The sequence below is a fragment of the Eubalaena glacialis genome, chromosome 1 (genome assembly GCF_028564815.1).
Source record: "Eubalaena glacialis isolate mEubGla1 chromosome 1, mEubGla1.1.hap2.+ XY, whole genome shotgun sequence".
Taxonomy (NCBI): domain Eukaryota; kingdom Metazoa; phylum Chordata; class Mammalia; order Artiodactyla; family Balaenidae; genus Eubalaena; species Eubalaena glacialis.
In genome coordinates, this window is record NC_083716.1 from 92,632,767 (window position 1) to 92,651,524 (window position 18,758).

The 18,758-nt window shown below is 73.6% G+C and overlaps 10 non-coding genes and 8 pseudogenes across 10 annotated transcripts; all 18 read left to right on the forward strand.

Moving 5' to 3' along the window:
• The first annotated feature begins 382 nt into the window (after positions 1–382).
• LOC133075987 (5S ribosomal RNA) lies at positions 383–501 on the forward strand (annotated as a pseudogene).
• Positions 502–1,410: 909 nt separating this feature from the next.
• LOC133080172 (5S ribosomal RNA) lies at positions 1,411–1,529 on the forward strand. Its single transcript, XR_009698417.1, has one exon. It is a non-coding gene; the product is annotated as a 5S ribosomal RNA (ribosomal RNA).
• Positions 1,530–2,447: 918 nt separating this feature from the next.
• Positions 2,448–2,566, forward strand: LOC133080177 (5S ribosomal RNA). The gene has a single exon (XR_009698418.1). It is a non-coding gene; the product is annotated as a 5S ribosomal RNA (ribosomal RNA).
• A 946-nt stretch (positions 2,567–3,512) lies between these two features.
• Positions 3,513–3,631, forward strand: LOC133075993 (5S ribosomal RNA; annotated as a pseudogene).
• A 912-nt stretch (positions 3,632–4,543) lies between these two features.
• LOC133080184 (5S ribosomal RNA) lies at positions 4,544–4,662 on the forward strand. The gene has a single exon (XR_009698420.1). It is a non-coding gene; the product is annotated as a 5S ribosomal RNA (ribosomal RNA).
• A 952-nt stretch (positions 4,663–5,614) lies between these two features.
• LOC133076002 (5S ribosomal RNA) lies at positions 5,615–5,733 on the forward strand (annotated as a pseudogene).
• Positions 5,734–6,644: 911 nt separating this feature from the next.
• On the forward strand, positions 6,645–6,763 carry LOC133080190 (5S ribosomal RNA). Its single transcript, XR_009698423.1, has one exon. It is a non-coding gene; the product is annotated as a 5S ribosomal RNA (ribosomal RNA).
• A 946-nt stretch (positions 6,764–7,709) lies between these two features.
• Positions 7,710–7,828, forward strand: LOC133076007 (5S ribosomal RNA; annotated as a pseudogene).
• A 909-nt stretch (positions 7,829–8,737) lies between these two features.
• Positions 8,738–8,856, forward strand: LOC133080196 (5S ribosomal RNA). Its single transcript, XR_009698424.1, has one exon. It is a non-coding gene; the product is annotated as a 5S ribosomal RNA (ribosomal RNA).
• A 918-nt stretch (positions 8,857–9,774) lies between these two features.
• On the forward strand, positions 9,775–9,893 carry LOC133080201 (5S ribosomal RNA). Its single transcript, XR_009698431.1, has one exon. It is a non-coding gene; the product is annotated as a 5S ribosomal RNA (ribosomal RNA).
• Positions 9,894–10,845: 952 nt separating this feature from the next.
• LOC133076010 (5S ribosomal RNA) lies at positions 10,846–10,964 on the forward strand (annotated as a pseudogene).
• A 912-nt stretch (positions 10,965–11,876) lies between these two features.
• LOC133080208 (5S ribosomal RNA) lies at positions 11,877–11,995 on the forward strand. The gene has a single exon (XR_009698432.1). It is a non-coding gene; the product is annotated as a 5S ribosomal RNA (ribosomal RNA).
• Positions 11,996–12,941: 946 nt separating this feature from the next.
• On the forward strand, positions 12,942–13,060 carry LOC133076014 (5S ribosomal RNA; annotated as a pseudogene).
• Positions 13,061–13,972: 912 nt separating this feature from the next.
• Positions 13,973–14,091, forward strand: LOC133080223 (5S ribosomal RNA). Its single transcript, XR_009698437.1, has one exon. It is a non-coding gene; the product is annotated as a 5S ribosomal RNA (ribosomal RNA).
• A 946-nt stretch (positions 14,092–15,037) lies between these two features.
• Positions 15,038–15,156, forward strand: LOC133076020 (5S ribosomal RNA; annotated as a pseudogene).
• A 909-nt stretch (positions 15,157–16,065) lies between these two features.
• On the forward strand, positions 16,066–16,184 carry LOC133080230 (5S ribosomal RNA). The gene has a single exon (XR_009698438.1). It is a non-coding gene; the product is annotated as a 5S ribosomal RNA (ribosomal RNA).
• Positions 16,185–17,102: 918 nt separating this feature from the next.
• LOC133104175 (5S ribosomal RNA) lies at positions 17,103–17,221 on the forward strand. The gene has a single exon (XR_009703494.1). It is a non-coding gene; the product is annotated as a 5S ribosomal RNA (ribosomal RNA).
• Positions 17,222–18,173: 952 nt separating this feature from the next.
• Positions 18,174–18,292, forward strand: LOC133076031 (5S ribosomal RNA; annotated as a pseudogene).
• The last annotated feature ends 466 nt before the right edge of the window (positions 18,293–18,758 follow it).

Consider the following 18,758-nt stretch of genomic DNA (forward strand, 5'->3'; position numbering starts at 1 on the left):
CCAGTGGCTTCGGGCCAACTGCCGTTGGGCAGGCGGGCCGGCCAGGCCGTGGCTGGGCTGCGCCTAGCACTGTGTGGATTGACAGGGTGGGGAATGCACAAGGGACCGAGGGCCACAGGCCCTTAAGCCTCCGGGGCCAAGTCCTGTGAGCGTTGAGCGGCTCTGGGGCGGAGGGCCAAGCGCCTACAGGCCTGGAGGGTCCCGCCTGACCTGAGCTGCGAAGTCGCCCACAACTCCACCACCCCCGGGCCCTCGAGGCCTCCTGTCGCTTGCCTGGGCGGACGGCAGGGCCGCGCCGGAGAGGGTTGGCTGCCGGGCTGGCGGTAAGTCGCCAGCACCAGCGAAGCTAAGCCTCAAGAGGCACACCGTGGCCCCCGCTGCATTCTACGGCCACACCTCCCTGAACGCACCACACCTCGTCTGATCTCGGAAGCTAATCAGGGTCTGGCCTGTTTCGTACCTGGATGGGAGACCACATGGGAATACCGAGTGCTGTAGGCTTTTTTGCCTCCCGCTCCGCCTTGACATTTAGTGGCCCGCGGCCGAGGCCGCCTCCGCCCCCGCTGAGCACCGCTGCAGGCCTCACCTCCTCACGTCCCTCCCAACACAGCGCGCCGGAGGGATCGCTCCCCGCCGAGCTGGCTGGACATGCGGCCAGAATGCGGCCCTGGAAGGCAGCCGCCACCCCAGCCGCTCCCGTGGTGGCTGGCCCGGACCCAGACTCCGCCGCAGGCCGGGGTGCCGTCCGTGCGGCCCGCGAGGCCCTCGACCTGCACTTGGCCGCCCCCACCGGAGCCCAGCCGCGCCGCAGCCCCCTGTCTGCCCGTGTGTCTCTCCACAGCTCCCTCCGGAAAAAGCCCCCCCTCCGCCGTTTCGCCACGGCCGGGGGCGGGAGCGGGGGCGGGGGCCGGGGCCGCTTCTCCGGGCCTGCCGGCCACCAGGGCCGGGGTCCTGTGCTCGGCGGGCGGCGTGGGGGCAAGGGGGGGCCTTGCTGGGGCTAAGGGGCCGTGCCCACTCCATGGTGGCTCCCAGTGGCTTCGGGCCAGCTGCTGCCCGGCCGGAGGGCCGGCCCGGCCGTGGCCGGGCTGCGCCTAACTCCGCGTGGGTGGGCAGGGGGGGATGCCCAAGGGACCGCGGCCGCCGGGCCCTGAAGCCTCCGGGGCCGCGTCCCTGTGAGCGTCGAGCGGGATCTGCGGCGGGGCGCCAAGCGCCGACGGGCCTGGAGCGTCCCGCCCGCCCTGGGCTGCGAGGTGGCCCACCACTCCGCCACCCCCGGGACCCCGAGGCCTCCTGTCGCCTGCCTGGGCGGGCGGCAGGGCCCTGCCGGAGAGGGCTGGCCGCCGGCATGGCGGTAAGGCGCAGGCGCCAGCGAAGCTGGGCCTCAAGAGGCACCGCGCGGGCCCCTCCTGCGTCTACGGCCATACCACCCTGAACGCGCCCGATCTCGTCTGATCTCGGAAGCTAAGCAGGGTCGGGCCTGGTTAGTACTTGGATGGGAGACCGCCTGGGAATACCGGGTGCTGTAGGCTTTTTGCCTCCCGCTCCGCCTTCTCCTTTAGTCGCCCGCCGCCTCCGCCCCCGCCCCCGCCCCCGCCCCCGCCGGGCACCGCTGCAGGCCCCACCTCCTCCGGCCCCTCCCACCACAGCGCGCCAGAGGGGGCGCTCTCCGCCTGCCTGGCCGGCCAGGCGGCCAGAAGGCGGCCCTGGAAGGCAGCCGCATCCCAGCCGCTCCCGGGGTGGCTGGCCTGAACCCAGACTCCGCCTCAGGCCCGGGTGCCGGCCGTGCGGCCCGCGAGCCCCTTGACCTGCACCTGGCCGCCCCCACCAGCGCCCAGCCCCGGCGCAGCCACCTATCTGCCGGTGTGTCTCTCCACAGCTCCCTCCGGAAAAAGCCCCCCCTCCGCCGTTTCGCCACGGCCGGGGGCGGGAGCGGGGGCGGGGGCCGGGGCCGGTGCTCCGGGCCGGCCGGCCACAAGGCGCCGGGTCCTGTGCTCGGCGGGTGGCGTGGGGGCAAGGGTGGCCTTGCTGGGGCTAAGGGGCCGTGCCGACTCAATGGTGGCTCCCAGTGGGTTAAGGGCCGACTGCCGTCGGGCAGGAGGGCCGGCCCGGGCTGCGGCTGGGCTGCGCCTAGCGCCGCGTGGGCGGGCAGAGGGGAGGCCCAAGGGACCGCGGGCCCCGGGCCCTGAAGCCTCCGGGGCCACGTCCCTGTGAGCGACGTGCGGGATCTGGGGCGGGGCGCCAAGCGCCGAACGGTTTGGTGGGTCCCGCCCGCCCTGGGCTGGGAGGTCGCCGAACCCTCCGCCACCCCCCTGGTACCCGAGGCCGCCGTTGCCCTGCCTGGGCGGGCGGCGGGGCCCTGCCGGGGCGGGCTGGCCGCCGGGCTGGCGGGGAGGCGCAAGCGCCAGCGAAGCTGGGCCTCAAGAGGCACTCCGCGGGCCCCTTTTAACGTCTACGGCCATACCACCCTGAACGCGCCCGATCTCGTCTGATCTCGGAAGCTAAGCAGGGTCGGGCCTGGTTAGTACTTGGATGGGAGACCGCCTGGGAATACCGGGTGCTGTAGGCTTTTTGCCTCCCGCTCCGCCTTCTCCTTTAGTCGCCCGCGGCCTAGGCCGAGGCCGAGGCCAAGGCCGAGGCCGCTGCCTCCGCCCCCGCCCCCGCCCCCGCCGGGCAGCGCTGCAGGCCCCACCTCCTCCGGCCCCTCCCACCACAGCGCGCCAGAGGGGGCGCTCCGCGCCGGCCTGGCCGGCCAGGCGGCCAGAAGGCGGCCCTGGAAGGCAGCCGCCACCCCAGCCGCTCCCGTGGTGGCTGGCCCGGACCCAGACTCCGCCGCAGGCCGGGGTGCCGTCGGTGCGGCCCACGAAGCCCTCGACCTGCACTTGGCCGCCCCCACCGGAGCCCAGCCGCGCCGCAGCCCCCTGTCTGCCCGTGTGTCTCTCCACAGCTCCCTCCGGAAAAAGCCCACCCTTTGCCACTTCGCCACGGCCGAGAGTGGGAGCGGGGTCGTGGGCTGGGACCGGTTCGCTGGGCTGGCTAGACACCAGGCGCCGGGAACTTTGCTCGGCAGTTGGCGTGGGGGCAAGGGTGGCGTTGCTGTGTCTAAGGGGCCGTGCCGGCTCAATGGTGGCTCCCAGTGGCTTCGGGCCAACTGCCGTTGGGCAGGCGGGCCGGCCAGGCCGTGGCTGGGCTGCGCCTAGCACTGTGTGGATTGACAGGGTGGGGAATGCACAAGGGACCGAGGGCCACAGGCCCTTAAGCCTCCGGGGCCAAGTCCTGTGAGCGTTGAGCGGCTCTGGGGCGGAGGGCCAAGCGCCTACAGGCCTGGAGGGTCCCGCCTGACCTGAGCTGCGAAGTCGCCCACAACTCCACCACCCCCGGGCCCTCGAGGCCTCCTGTCGCTTGCCTGGGCGGACGGCAGGGCCGCGCCGGAGAGGGTTGGCTGCCGGGCTGGCGGTAAGTCGCCAGCACCAGCGAAGCTAAGCCTCAAGAGGCACACCGTGGCCCCCGCTGCATTCTACGGCCACACCTCCCTGAACGCACCACACCTCGTCTGATCTCGGAAGCTAATCAGGGTCTGGCCTGTTTCGTACCTGGATGGGAGACCACATGGGAATACCGAGTGCTGTAGGCTTTTTTGCCTCCCGCTCCGCCTTGACATTTAGTGGCCCGCGGCCGAGGCCGCCTCCGCCCCCGCTGAGCACCGCTGCAGGCCTCACCTCCTCACGTCCCTCCCAACACAGCGCGCCGGAGGGATCGCTCCCCGCCGAGCTGGCTGGACATGCGGCCAGAATGCGGCCCTGGAAGGCAGCCGCCACCCCAGCCGCTCCCGTGGTGGCTGGCCCGGACCCAGACTCCGCCGCAGGCCGGGGTGCCGTCCGTGCGGCCCGCGAGGCCCTCGACCTGCACTTGGCCGCCCCCACCGGAGCCCAGCCGCGCCGCAGCCCCCTGTCTGCCCGTGTGTCTCTCCACAGCTCCCTCCGGAAAAAGCCCCCCCCTCCGCCGTTTCGCCACGGCCGGGGGCGGGAGCGGGGGCGGGGGCCGGGGCCGGTGCTCCGGGCCGGCCGGCCACAAGGCGCCGGGTCCTGTGCTCGGCGGGTGGCGTGGGGGCAAGGGTGGCCTTGCTGGGGCTAAGGGGCCGTGCCGACTCAATGGTGGCTCCCAGTGGGTTAAGGGCCGACTGCCGTCGGGCAGGAGGGCCGGCCCGGGCTGCGGCTGGGCTGCGCCTAGCGCCGCGTGGGCGGGCAGAGGGGAGGCCCAAGGGACCGCGGGCCCCGGGCCCTGAAGCCTCCGGGGCCACGTCCCTGTGAGCGACGTGCGGGATCTGGGGCGGGGCGCCAAGCGCCGAACGGTTTGGTGGGTCCCGCCCGCCCTGGGCTGGGAGGTCGCCGAACCCTCCGCCACCCCCCTGGTACCCGAGGCCGCCGTTGCCCTGCCTGGGCGGGCGGCGGGGCCCTGCCGGGGCGGGCTGGCCGCCGGGCTGGCGGGGAGGCGCAAGCGCCAGCGAAGCTGGGCCTCAAGAGGCACTCCGCGGGCCCCTTTTAACGTCTACGGCCATACCACCCTGAACGCGCCCGATCTCGTCTGATCTCGGAAGCTAAGCAGGGTCGGGCCTGGTTAGTACTTGGATGGGAGACCGCCTGGGAATACCGGGTGCTGTAGGCTTTTTGCCTCCCGCTCCGCCTTCTCCTTTAGTCGCCCGCGGCCTAGGCCGAGGCCGAGGCCAAGGCCGAGGCCGCTGCCTCCGCCCCCGCCCCCGCCCCCGCCCCCGCCGGGCAGCGCTGCAGGCCCCACCTCCTCCGGCCCCTCCCACCACAGCGCGCCAGAGGGGGCGCTCCGCGCCGGCCTGGCCGGCCAGGCGGCCAGAAGGCGGCCCTGGAAGGCAGCCGCCACCCCAGCCGCTCCCGTGGTGGCTGGCCCGGACCCAGACTCCGCCGCAGGCCGGGGTGCCGTCCGTGCGGCCCACGAAGCCCTCGACCTGCACTTGGCCGCCCCCACCGGAGCCCAGCCGCGCCGCAGCCCCCTGTCTGCCCGTGTGTCTCTCCACAGCTCCCTCCGGAAAAAGCCCACCCTTTGCCACTTCGCCACGGCCGAGAGTGGGAGCGGGGTCGTGGGCTGGGACCGGTTCGCTGGGCTGGCTAGACACCAGGCGCCGGGAACTTTGCTCGGCAGTTGGCGTGGGGGCAAGGGTGGCGTTGCTGTGTCTAAGGGGCCGTGCCGGCTCAATGGTGGCTCCCAGTGGCTTCGGGCCAACTGCCGTTGGGCAGGCGGGCCGGCCAGGCCGTGGCTGGGCTGCGCCTAGCACTGTGTGGATTGACAGGGTGGGGAATGCACAAGGGACCGAGGGCCACAGGCCCTTAAGCCTCCGGGGCCAAGTCCTGTGAGCGTTGAGCGGCTCTGGGGCGGAGGGCCAAGCGCCTACAGGCCTGGAGGGTCCCGCCTGACCTGAGCTGCGAAGTCGCCCACAACTCCACCACCCCCGGGCCCTCGAGGCCTCCTGTCGCTTGCCTGGGCGGACGGCAGGGCCGCGCCGGAGAGGGTTGGCTGCCGGGCTGGCGGTAAGTCGCCAGCACCAGCGAAGCTAAGCCTCAAGAGGCACACCGTGGCCCCCGCTGCATTCTACGGCCACACCTCCCTGAACGCACCACACCTCGTCTGATCTCGGAAGCTAATCAGGGTCTGGCCTGTTTCGTACCTGGATGGGAGACCACATGGGAATACCGAGTGCTGTAGGCTTTTTTGCCTCCCGCTCCGCCTTGACATTTAGTGGCCCGCGGCCGAGGCCGCCTCCGCCCCCGCTGAGCACCGCTGCAGGCCTCACCTCCTCACGTCCCTCCCAACACAGCGCGCCGGAGGGATCGCTCCCCGCCGAGCTGGCTGGACATGCGGCCAGAATGCGGCCCTGGAAGGCAGCCGCCACCCCAGCCGCTCCCGTGGTGGCTGGCCCGGACCCAGACTCCGCCGCAGGCCGGGGTGCCGTCCGTGCGGCCCGCGAGGCCCTCGACCTGCACTTGGCCGCCCCCACCGGAGCCCAGCCGCGCCGCAGCCCCCTGTCTGCCCGTGTGTCTCTCCACAGCTCCCTCCGGAAAAAGCCCCCCCTCCGCCGTTTCGCCACGGCCGGGGGCGGGAGCGGGGGCGGGGGCCGGGGCCGGTGCTCCGGGCCGGCCGGCCACAAGGCGCCGGGTCCTGTGCTCGGCGGGTGGCGTGGGGGCAAGGGTGGCCTTGCTGGGGCTAAGGGGCCGTGCCGACTCAATGGTGGCTCCCAGTGGGTTAAGGGCCGACTGCCGTCGGGCAGGAGGGCCGGCCCGGGCTGCGGCTGGGCTGCGCCTAGCGCCGCGTGGGCGGGCAGAGGGGAGGCCCAAGGGACCGCGGGCCCCGGGCCCTGAAGCCTCCGGGGCCACGTCCCTGTGAGCGACGTGCGGGATCTGGGGCGGGGCGCCAAGCGCCGAACGGTTTGGTGGGTCCCGCCCGCCCTGGGCTGGGAGGTCGCCGAACCCTCCGCCACCCCCCTGGTACCCGAGGCCGCCGTTGCCCTGCCTGGGCGGGCGGCGGGGCCCTGCCGGGGCGGGCTGGCCGCCGGGCTGGCGGGGAGGCGCAAGCGCCAGCGAAGCTGGGCCTCAAGAGGCACTCCGCGGGCCCCTTTTAACGTCTACGGCCATACCACCCTGAACGCGCCCGATCTCGTCTGATCTCGGAAGCTAAGCAGGGTCGGGCCTGGTTAGTACTTGGATGGGAGACCGCCTGGGAATACCGGGTGCTGTAGGCTTTTTGCCTCCCGCTCCGCCTTCTCCTTTAGTCGCCCGCGGCCTAGGCCGAGGCCGAGGCCAAGGCCGAGGCCGCTGCCTCCGCCCCCGCCCCCGCCCCCGCCGGGCAGCGCTGCAGGCCCCACCTCCTCCGGCCCCTCCCACCACAGCGCGCCAGAGGGGGCGCTCCGCGCCGGCCTGGCCGGCCAGGCGGCCAGAAGGCGGCCCTGGAAGGCAGCCGCCACCCCAGCCGCTCCCGTGGTGGCTGGCCCGGACCCAGACTCCGCCGCAGGCCGGGGTGCCGTCCGTGCGGCCCACGAAGCCCTCGACCTGCACTTGGCCGCCCCCACCGGAGCCCAGCCGCGCCGCAGCCCCCTGTCTGCCCGTGTGTCTCTCCACAGCTCCCTCCGGAAAAAGCCCACCCTTTGCCACTTCGCCACGGCCGAGAGTGGGAGCGGGGTCGTGGGCTGGGACCGGTTCGCTGGGCTGGCTAGACACCAGGCGCCGGGAACTTTGCTCGGCAGTTGGCGTGGGGGCAAGGGTGGCGTTGCTGTGTCTAAGGGGCCGTGCCGGCTCAATGGTGGCTCCCAGTGGCTTCGGGCCAACTGCCGTTGGGCAGGCGGGCCGGCCAGGCCGTGGCTGGGCTGCGCCTAGCACTGTGTGGATTGACAGGGTGGGGAATGCACAAGGGACCGAGGGCCACAGGCCCTTAAGCCTCCGGGGCCAAGTCCTGTGAGCGTTGAGCGGCTCTGGGGCGGAGGGCCAAGCGCCTACAGGCCTGGAGGGTCCCGCCTGACCTGAGCTGCGAAGTCGCCCACAACTCCACCACCCCCGGGCCCTCGAGGCCTCCTGTCGCTTGCCTGGGCGGACGGCAGGGCCGCGCCGGAGAGGGTTGGCTGCCGGGCTGGCGGTAAGTCACCAGCACCAGCGAAGCTAAGCCTCAAGAGGCACACCGTGGCCCCCGCTGCATTCTACGGCCACACCTCCCTGAACGCACCACACCTCGTCTGATCTCGGAAGCTAATCAGGGTCTGGCCTGTTTCGTACCTGGATGGGAGACCACATGGGAATACCGAGTGCTGTAGGCTTTTTTGCCTCCCGCTCCGCCTTGACATTTAGTGGCCCGCGGCCGAGGCCGCCTCCGCCCCCGCTGAGCACCGCTGCAGGCCTCACCTCCTCACGTCCCTCCCAACACAGCGCGCCGGAGGGATCGCTCCCCGCCGAGCTGGCTGGACATGCGGCCAGAATGCGGCCCTGGAAGGCAGCCGCCACCCCAGCCGCTCCCGTGGTGGCTGGCCCGGACCCAGACTCCGCCGCAGGCTGGGGTGCCGTCCGTGCGGCCCGCGAGGCCCTCGACCTGCACTTGGCCGCCCCCACCGGAGCCCAGCCGCGCCGCAGCCCCCTGTCTGCCCGTGTGTCTCTCCACAGCTCCCTCCGGAAAAAGCCCCCCCTCCGCCGTTTCGCCACGGCCGGGGGCGGGAGCGGGGGCGGGGGCCGGGGCCGCTTCTCCGGGCCTGCCGGCCACCAGGGCCGGGGTCCTGTGCTCGGCGGGCGGCGTGGGGGCAAGGGGGGGCCTTGCTGGGGCTAAGGGGCCGTGCCCACTCCATGGTGGCTCCCAGTGGCTTCGGGCCAGCTGCTGCCCGGCCGGAGGGCCGGCCCGGCCGTGGCCGGGCTGCGCCTAACTCCGCGTGGGCGGGCAGGGGGGGATGCCCAAGGGACCGCGGCCGCCGGGCCCTGAAGCCTCCGGGGCCGCGTCCCTGTGAGCGTCGAGCGGGATCTGCGGCGGGGCGCCAAGCGCCGACGGGCCTGGAGCGTCCCGCCCGCCCTGGGCTGCGAGGTGGCCCACCACTCCGCCACCCCCGGGTCCCCGAGGCCTCCTGTCGCCTGCCTGGGCGGGCGGCAGGGCCCTGCCGGAGAGGGCTGGCCGCCGGCATGGCGGTAAGGCGCAGGCGCCAGCGAAGCTGGGCCTCAAGAGGCACCGCGCGGGCCCCTCCTGCGTCTACGGCCATACCACCCTGAACGCGCCCGATCTCGTCTGATCTCGGAAGCTAAGCAGGGTCGGGCCTGGTTAGTACTTGGATGGGAGACCGCCTGGGAATACCGGGTGCTGTAGGCTTTTTGCCTCCCGCTCCGCCTTCTCCTTTAGTCGCCCGCCGCCTCCGCCCCCGCCCCCGCCCCCGCCCCCGCCGGGCACCGCTGCAGGCCCCACCTCCTCCGGCCCCTCCCACCACAGCGCGCCAGAGGGGGCGCTCTCCGCCTGCCTGGCCGGCCAGGCGGCCAGAAGGCGGCCCTGGAAGGCAGCCGCATCCCAGCCGCTCCCGGGGTGGCTGGCCTGAACCCAGACTCCGCCTCAGGCCCGGGTGCCGGCCGTGCGGCCCGCGAGCCCCTTGACCTGCACCTGGCCGCCCCCACCAGCGCCCAGCCCCGGCGCAGCCACCTATCTGCCGGTGTGTCTCTCCACAGCTCCCTCCGGAAAAAGCCCCCCCTCCGCCGTTTCGCCACGGCCGGGGGCGGGAGCGGGGGCGGGGGCCGGGGCCGGTGCTCCGGGCCGGCCGGCCACAAGGCGCCGGGTCCTGTGCTCGGCGGGTGGCGTGGGGGCAAGGGTGGCCTTGCTGGGGCTAAGGGGCCGTGCCGACTCAATGGTGGCTCCCAGTGGGTTAAGGGCCGACTGCCGTCGGGCAGGAGGGCCGGCCCGGGCTGCGGCTGGGCTGCGCCTAGCGCCGCGTGGGCGGGCAGAGGGGAGGCCCAAGGGACCGCGGGCCCCGGGCCCTGAAGCCTCCGGGGCCACGTCCCTGTGAGCGACGTGCGGGATCTGGGGCGGGGCGCCAAGCGCCGAACGGTTTGGTGGGTCCCGCCCGCCCTGGGCTGGGAGGTCGCCGAACCCTCCGCCACCCCCCTGGTACCCGAGGCCGCCGTTGCCCTGCCTGGGCGGGCGGCGGGGCCCTGCCGGGGCGGGCTGGCCGCCGGGCTGGCGGGGAGGCGCAAGCGCCAGCGAAGCTGGGCCTCAAGAGGCACTCCGCGGGCCCCTTTTAACGTCTACGGCCATACCACCCTGAACGCGCCCGATCTCGTCTGATCTCGGAAGCTAAGCAGGGTCGGGCCTGGTTAGTACTTGGATGGGAGACCGCCTGGGAATACCGGGTGCTGTAGGCTTTTTGCCTCCCGCTCCGCCTTCTCCTTTAGTCGCCCGCGGCCTAGGCCGAGGCCGAGGCCAAGGCCGAGGCCGCTGCCTCCGCCCCCGCCCCCGCCCCCGCCCCCGCCGGGCAGCGCTGCAGGCCCCACCTCCTCCGGCCCCTCCCACCACAGCGCGCCAGAGGGGGCGCTCCGCGCCGGCCTGGCCGGCCAGGCGGCCAGAAGGCGGCCCTGGAAGGCAGCCGCCACCCCAGCCGCTCCCGTGGTGGCTGGCCCGGACCCAGACTCCGCCGCAGGCCGGGGTGCCGTCCGTGCGGCCCACGAAGCCCTCGACCTGCACTTGGCCGCCCCCACCGGAGCCCAGCCGCGCCGCAGCCCCCTGTCTGCCCGTGTGTCTCTCCACAGCTCCCTCCGGAAAAAGCCCACCCTTTGCCACTTCGCCACGGCCGAGAGTGGGAGCGGGGTCGTGGGCTGGGACCGGTTCGCTGGGCTGGCTAGACACCAGGCGCCGGGAACTTTGCTCGGCAGTTGGCGTGGGGGCAAGGGTGGCGTTGCTGTGTCTAAGGGGCCGTGCCGGCTCAATGGTGGCTCCCAGTGGCTTCGGGCCAACTGCCGTTGGGCAGGCGGGCCGGCCAGGCCGTGGCTGGGCTGCGCCTAGCACTGTGTGGATTGACAGGATGGGGAATGCACAAGGGACCGAGGGCCACAGGCCCTTAAGCCTCCGGGGCCAAGTCCTGTGAGCGTTGAGCGGCTCTGGGGCGGAGGGCCAAGCGCCTACAGGCCTGGAGGGTCCCGCCTGACCTGAGCTGCGAAGTCGCCCACAACTCCACCACCCCCGGGCCCTCGAGGCCTCCTGTCGCTTGCCTGGGCGGACGGCAGGGCCGCGCCGGAGAGGGTTGGCTGCCGGGCTGGCGGTAAGTCGCCAGCACCAGCGAAGCTAAGCCTCAAGAGGCACACCGTGGCCCCCGCTGCATTCTACGGCCACACCTCCCTGAACGCACCACACCTCGTCTGATCTCGGAAGCTAATCAGGGTCTGGCCTGTTTCGTACCTGGATGGGAGACCACATGGGAATACCGAGTGCTGTAGGCTTTTTTGCCTCCCGCTCCGCCTTGACATTTAGTGGCCCGCGGCCGAGGCCGCCTCCGCCCCCGCTGAGCACCGCTGCAGGCCTCACCTCCTCACGTCCCTCCCAACACAGCGCGCCGGAGGGATCGCTCCCCGCCGAGCTGGCTGGACATGCGGCCAGAATGCGGCCCTGGAAGGCAGCCGCCACCCCAGCCGCTCCCGTGGTGGCTGGCCCGGACCCAGACTCCGCCGCAGGCCGGGGTGCCGTCCGTGCGGCCCGCGAGGCCCTCGACCTGCACTTGGCCGCCCCCACCGGAGCCCAGCCGCGCCGCAGCCCCCTGTCTGCCCGTGTGTCTCTCCACAGCTCCCTCCGGAAAAAGCCCCCCCCTCCGCCGTTTCGCCACGGCCGGGGGCGGGAGCGGGGGCGGGGGCCGGGGCCGGTGCTCCGGGCCGGCCGGCCACAAGGCGCCGGGTCCTGTGCTCGGCGGGTGGCGTGGGGGCAAGGGTGGCCTTGCTGGGGCTAAGGGGCCGTGCCGACTCAATGGTGGCTCCCAGTGGGTTAAGGGCCGACTGCCGTCGGGCAGGAGGGCCGGCCCGGGCTGCGGCTGGGCTGCGCCTAGCGCCGCGTGGGCGGGCAGAGGGGAGGCCCAAGGGACCGCGGGCCCCGGGCCCTGAAGCCTCCGGGGCCACGTCCCTGTGAGCGACGTGCGGGATCTGGGGCGGGGCGCCAAGCGCCGAACGGTTTGGTGGGTCCCGCCCGCCCTGGGCTGGGAGGTCGCCGAACCCTCCGCCACCCCCCTGGTACCCGAGGCCGCCGTTGCCCTGCCTGGGCGGGCGGCGGGGCCCTGCCGGGGCGGGCTGGCCGCCGGGCTGGCGGGGAGGCGCAAGCGCCAGCGAAGCTGGGCCTCAAGAGGCACTCCGCGGGCCCCTTTTAACGTCTACGGCCATACCACCCTGAACGCGCCCGATCTCGTCTGATCTCGGAAGCTAAGCAGGGTCGGGCCTGGTTAGTACTTGGATGGGAGACCGCCTGGGAATACCGGGTGCTGTAGGCTTTTTGCCTCCCGCTCCGCCTTCTCCTTTAGTCGCCCGCGGCCTAGGCCGAGGCCGAGGCCAAGGCCGAGGCCGCTGCCTCCGCCCCCGCCCCCGCCCCCGCCGGGCAGCGCTGCAGGCCCCACCTCCTCCGGCCCCTCCCACCACAGCGCGCCAGAGGGGGCGCTCCTCGCCGGCCTGGCCGGCCAGGCGGCCAGAAGGCGGCCCTGGAAGGCAGCCGCCACCCCAGCCGCTCCCGTGGTGGCTGGCCCGGACCCAGACTCCGCCGCAGGCCGGGGTGCCGTCCGTGCGGCCCACGAAGCCCTCGACCTGCACTTGGCCGCCCCCACCGGAGCCCAGCCGCGCCGCAGCCCCCTGTCTGCCCGTGTGTCTCTCCACAGCTCCCTCCGGAAAAAGCCCACCCTTTGCCACTTCGCCACGGCCGAGAGTGGGAGCGGGGTCGTGGGCTGGGACCGGTTCGCTGGGCTGGCTAGACACCAGGCGCCGGGAACTTTGCTCGGCAGTTGGCGTGGGGGCAAGGGTGGCGTTGCTGTGTCTAAGGGGCCGTGCCGGCTCAATGGTGGCTCCCAGTGGCTTCGGGCCAACTGCCGTTGGGCAGGCGGGCCGGCCAGGCCGTGGCTGGGCTGCGCCTAGCACTGTGTGGATTGACAGGGTGGGGAATGCACAAGGGACCGAGGGCCACAGGCCCTTAAGCCTCCGGGGCCAAGTCCTGTGAGCGTTGAGCGGCTCTGGGGCGGAGGGCCAAGCGCCTACAGGCCTGGAGGGTCCCGCCTGACCTGAGCTGCGAAGTCGCCCACAACTCCACCACCCCCGGGCCCTCGAGGCCTCCTGTCGCTTGCCTGGGCGGACGGCAGGGCCGCGCCGGAGAGGGTTGGCTGCCGGGCTGGCGGTAAGTCGCCAGCACCAGCGAAGCTAAGCCTCAAGAGGCACACCGTGGCCCCCGCTGCATTCTACGGCCACACCTCCCTGAACGCACCACACCTCGTCTGATCTCGGAAGCTAATCAGGGTCTGGCCTGTTTCGTACCTGGATGGGAGACCACATGGGAATACCGAGTGCTGTAGGCTTTTTTGCCTCCCGCTCCGCCTTGACATTTAGTGGCCCGCGGCCGAGGCCGCCTCCGCCCCCGCTGAGCACCGCTGCAGGCCTCACCTCCTCACGTCCCTCCCAACACAGCGCGCCGGAGGGATCGCTCCCCGCCGAGCTGGCTGGACATGCGGCCAGAATGCGGCCCTGGAAGGCAGCCGCCACCCCAGCCGCTCCCGTGGTGGCTGGCCCGGACCCAGACTCCGCCGCAGGCCGGGGTGCCGTCCGTGCGGCCCGCGAGGCCCTCGACCTGCACTTGGCCGCCCCCACCGGAGCCCAGCCGCGCCGCAGCCCCCTGTCTGCCCGTGTGTCTCTCCACAGCTCCCTCCGGAAAAAGCCCCCCCCTCCGCCGTTTCGCCACGGCCGGGGGCGGGAGCGGGGGCGGGGGCCGGGGCCGGTGCTCCGGGCCGGCCGGCCACAAGGCGCCGGGTCCTGTGCTCGGCGGGTGGCGTGGGGGCAAGGGTGGCCTTGCTTGGGCTAAGGGGCCGTGCCGACTCAATGGTGGCTCCCAGTGGGTTAAGGGCCGACTGCCGTCGGGCAGGAGGGCCGGCCCGGGCTGCGGCTGGGCTGCGCCTAGCGCCGCGTGGGCGGGCAGAGGGGAGGCCCAAGGGACCGCGGGCCCCGGGCCCTGAAGCCTCCGGGGCCACGTCCCTGTGAGCGACGTGCGGGATCTGGGGCGGGGCGCCAAGCGCCGAACGGTTTGGTGGGTCCCGCCCGCCCTGGGCTGGGAGGTCGCCGAACCCTCCGCCACCCCCCTGGTACCCGAGGCCGCCGTTGCCCTGCCTGGGCGGGCGGCGGGGCCCTGCCGGGGCGGGCTGGCCGCCGGGCTGGCGGGGAGGCGCAAGCGCCAGCGAAGCTGGGCCTCAAGAGGCACTCCGCGGGCCCCTTTTAACGTCTACGGCCATACCACCCTGAACGCGCCCGATCTCGTCTGATCTCGGAAGCTAAGCAGGGTCGGGCCTGGTTAGTACTTGGATGGGAGACCGCCTGGGAATACCGGGTGCTGTAGGCTTTTTGCCTCCCGCTCCGCCTTCTCCTTTAGTCGCCCGCGGCCTAGGCCGAGGCCGAGGCCAAGGCCGAGGCCGCTGCCTCCGCCCCCGCCCCCGCCCCCGCCGGGCAGCGCTGCAGGCCCCACCTCCTCCGGCCCCTCCCACCACAGCGCGCCAGAGGGGGCGCTCCGCGCCGGCCTGGCCGGCCAGGCGGCCAGAAGGCGGCCCTGGAAGGCAGCCGCCACCCCAGCCGCTCCCGTGGTGGCTGGCCCGGACCCAGACTCCGCCGCAGGCCGGGGTGCCGTCGGTGCGGCCCACGAAGCCCTCGACCTGCACTTGGCCGCCCCCACCGGAGCCCAGCCGCGCCGCAGCCCCCTGTCTGCCCGTGTGTCTCTCCACAGCTCCCTCCGGAAAAAGCCCACCCTTTGCCACTTCGCCACGGCCGAGAGTGGGAGCGGGGTCGTGGGCTGGGACCGGTTCGCTGGGCTGGCTAGACACCAGGCGCCGGGAACTTTGCTCGGCAGTTGGCGTGGGGGCAAGGGTGGCGTTGCTGTGTCTAAGGGGCCGTGCCGGCTCAATGGTGGCTCCCAGTGGCTTCGGGCCAACTGCCGTTGGGCAGGCGGGCCGGCCAGGCCGTGGCTGGGCTGCGCCTAGCACTGTGTGGATTGACAGGGTGGGGAATGCACAAGGGACCGAGGGCCACAGGCCCTTAAGCCTCCGGGGCCAAGTCCTGTGAGCGTTGAGCGGCTCTGGGGCGGAGGGCCAAGCGCCTACAGGCCTGGAGGGTCCCGCCTGACCTGAGCTGCGAAGTCGCCCACAACTCCACCACCCCCGGGCCCTCGAGGCCTCCTGTCGCTTGCCTGGGCGGACGGCAGGGCCGCGCCGGAGAGGGTTGGCTGCCGGGCTGGCGGTAAGTCGCCAGCACCAGCGAAGCTAAGCCTCAAGAGGCACACCGTGGCCCCCGCTGCATTCTACGGCCACACCTCCCTGAACGCACCACACCTCGTCTGATCTCGGAAGCTAATCAGGGTCTGGCCTGTTTCGTACCTGGATGGGAGACCACATGGGAATACCGAGTGCTGTAGGCTTTTTTGCCTCCCGCTCCGCCTTGACATTTAGTGGCCCGCGGCCGAGGCCGCCTCCGCCCCCGCTGAGCACCGCTGCAGGCCTCACCTCCTCACGTCCCTCCCAACACAGCGCGCCGGAGGGATCGCTCCCCGCCGAGCTGGCTGGACATGCGGCCAGAATGCGGCCCTGGAAGGCAGCCGCCACCCCAGCCGCTCCCGTGGTGGCTGGCCCGGACCCAGACTCCGCCGCAGGCTGGGGTGCCGTCCGTGCGGCCCGCGAGGCCCTCGACCTGCACTTGGCCGCCCCCACCGGAGCCCAGCCGCGCCGCAGCCCCCTGTCTGCCCGTGTGTCTCTCCACAGCTCCCTCCGGAAAAAGCCCCCCCTCCGCCGTTTCGCCACGGCCGGGGGCGGGAGCGGGGGCGGGGGCCGGGGCCGCTTCTCCGGGCCTGCCGGCCACCAGGGCCGGGGTCCTGTGCTCGGCGGGCGGCGTGGGGGCAAGGGGGGGCCTTGCTGGGGCTAAGGGGCCGTGCCCACTCCATGGTGGCTCCCAGTGGCTTCGGGCCAGCTGCTGCCCGGCCGGAGGGCCGGCCCGGCCGTGGCCGGGCTGCGCCTAACTCCGCGTGGGCGGGCAGGGGGGGATGCCCAAGGGACCGCGGCCGCCGGGCCCTGAAGCCTCCGGGGCCGCGTCCCTGTGAGCGTCGAGCGGGATCTGCGGCGGGGCGCCAAGCGCCGACGGGCCTGGAGCGTCCCGCCCGCCCTGGGCTGCGAGGTGGCCCACCACTCCGCCACCCCCGGGTCCCCGAGGCCTCCTGTCGCCTGCCTGGGCGGGCGGCAGGGCCCTGCCGGAGAGGGCTGGCCGCCGGCATGGCGGTAAGGCGCAGGCGCCAGCGAAGCTGGGCCTCAAGAGGCACCGCGCGGGCCCCTCCTGCGTCTACGGCCATACCACCCTGAACGCGCCCGATCTCGTCTGATCTCGGAAGCTAAGCAGGGTCGGGCCTGGTTAGTACTTGGATGGGAGACCGCCTGGGAATACCGGGTGCTGTAGGCTTTTTGCCTCCCGCTCCGCCTTCTCCTTTAGTCGCCCGCCGCCTCCGCCCCCGCCCCCGCCCCCGCCCCCGCCGGGCACCGCTGCAGGCCCCACCTCCTCCGGCCCCTCCCACCACAGCGCGCCAGAGGGGGCGCTCTCCGCCTGCCTGGCCGGCCAGGCGGCCAGAAGGCGGCCCTGGAAGGCAGCCGCATCCCAGCCGCTCCCGGGGTGGCTGGCCTGAACCCAGACTCCGCCTCAGGCCCGGGTGCCGGCCGTGCGGCCCGCGAGCCCCTTGACCTGCACCTGGCCGCCCCCACCAGCGCCCAGCCCCGGCGCAGCCACCTATCTGCCGGTGTGTCTCTCCACAGCTCCCTCCGGAAAAAGCCCCCCCTCCGCCGTTTCGCCATGGCCGGGGGCGGGAGCGGGGGCGGGGGCCGGGGCCGGTGCTCCGGGCCGGCCGGCCACAAGGCGCCGGGTCCTGTGCTCGGCGGGTGGCGTGGGGGCAAGGGTGGCCTTGCTGGGGCTAAGGGGCCGTGCCGACTCAATGGTGGCTCCCAGTGGGTTAAGGGCCGACTGCCGTCGGGCAGGAGGGCCGGCCCGGGCTGCGGCTGGGCTGCGCCTAGCGCCGCGTGGGCGGGCAGAGGGGAGGCCCAAGGGACCGCGGGCCCCGGGCCCTGAAGCCTCCGGGGCCACGTCCCTGTGAGCGACGTGCGGGATCTGGGGCGGGGCGCCAAGCGCCGAACGGTTTGGTGGGTCCCGCCCGCCCTGGGCTGGGAGGTCGCCGAACCCTCCGCCACCCCCCTGGTACCCGAGGCCGCCGTTGCCCTGCCTGGGCGGGCGGCGGGGCCCTGCCGGGGCGGGCTGGCCGCCGGGCTGGCGGGGAGGCGCAAGCGCCAGCGAAGCTGGGCCTCAAGAGGCACTCCGCGGGCCCCTTTTAACGTCTACGGCCATACCACCCTGAACGCGCCCGATCTCGTCTGATCTCGGAAGCTAAGCAGGGTCGGGCCTGGTTAGTACTTGGATGGGAGACCGCCTGGGAATACCGGGTGCTGTAGGCATTTTGCCTCCCGCTCCGCCTTCTCCTTTAGTCGCCCGCGGCCTAGGCCGAGGCCGAGGCCAAGGCCGAGGCCGCTGCCTCCGCCCCCGCCCCCGCCCCCGCCCCCGCCGGGCAGCGCTGCAGGCCCCACCTCCTCCGGCCCCTCCCACCACAGCGCGCCAGAGGGGGCGCTCCGCGCCGGCCTGGCCGGCCAGGCGGCCAGAAGGCGGCCCTGGAAGGCAGCCGCCACCCCAGCCGCTCCCGTGGTGGCTGGCCCGGACCCAGACTCCGCCGCAGGCCGGGGTGCCGTCCGTGCGGCCCACGAAGCCCTCGACCTGCACTTGGCCGCCCCCACCGGAGCCCAGCCGCGCCGCAGCCCCCTGTCTGCCCGTGTGTCTCTCCACAGCTCCCTCCGGAAAAAGCCCACCCTTTGCCACTTCGCCACGGCCGAGAGTGGGAGCGGGGTCGTGGGCTGGGACCGGTTCGCTGGGCTGGCTAGACACCAGGCGCCGGGAACTTTGCTCGGCAGTTGGCGTGGGGGCAAGGGTGGCGTTGCTGTGTCTAAGGGGCCGTGCCGGCTCAATGGTGGCTCCCAGTGGCTTCGGGCCAACTGCCGTTGGGCAGGCGGGCCGGCCAGGCCGTGGCTGGGCTGCGCCTAGCACTGTGTGGATTGACAGGATGGGGAATGCACAAGGGACCGAGGGCCACAGGCCCTTAAGCCTCCGGGGCCAAGTCCTGTGAGCGTTGAGCGGCTCTGGGGCGGAGGGCCAAGCGCCTACAGGCCTGGAGGGTCCCGCCTGACCTGAGCTGCGAAGTCGCCCACAACTCCACCACCCCCGGGCCCTCGAGGCCTCCTGTCGCTTGCCTGGGCGGACGGCAGGGCCGCGCCGGAGAGGGTTGGCTGCCGGGCTGGCGGTAAGTCGCCAGCACCAGCGAAGCTAAGCCTCAAGAGGCACACCGTGGCCCCCGCTGCATTCTACGGCCACACCTCCCTGAACGCACCACACCTCGTCTGATCTCGGAAGCTAATCAGGGTCTGGCCTGTTTCGTACCTGGATGGGAGACCACATGGGAATACCGAGTGCTGTAGGCTTTTTTGCCTCCCGCTCCGCCTTGACATTTAGTGGCCCGCGGCCGAGGCCGCCTCCGCCCCCGCTGAGCACCGCTGCAGGCCTCACCTCCTCACGTCCCTCCCAACACAGCGCGCCGGAGGGATCGCTCCCCGCCGAGCTGGCTGGACATGCGGCCAGAATGCGGCCCTGGAAGGCAGCCGCCACCCCAGCCGCTCCCGTGGTGGCTGGCCCGGACCCAGACTCCGCCGCAGGCCGGGGTGCCGTCCGTGCGGCCCGCGAGGCCCTCGACCTGCACTTGGCCGCCCCCACCGGAGCCCAGCCGCGCCGCAGCCCCCTGTCTGCCCGTGTGTCTCTCCACAGCTCCCTCCGGAAAAAGCCCCCCCCTCCGCCGTTTCGCCACGGCCGGGGGCGGGAGCGGGGGCGGGGGCCGGGGCCGGTGCTCCGGGCCGGCCGGCCACAAGGCGCCGGGTCCTGTGCTCGGCGGGT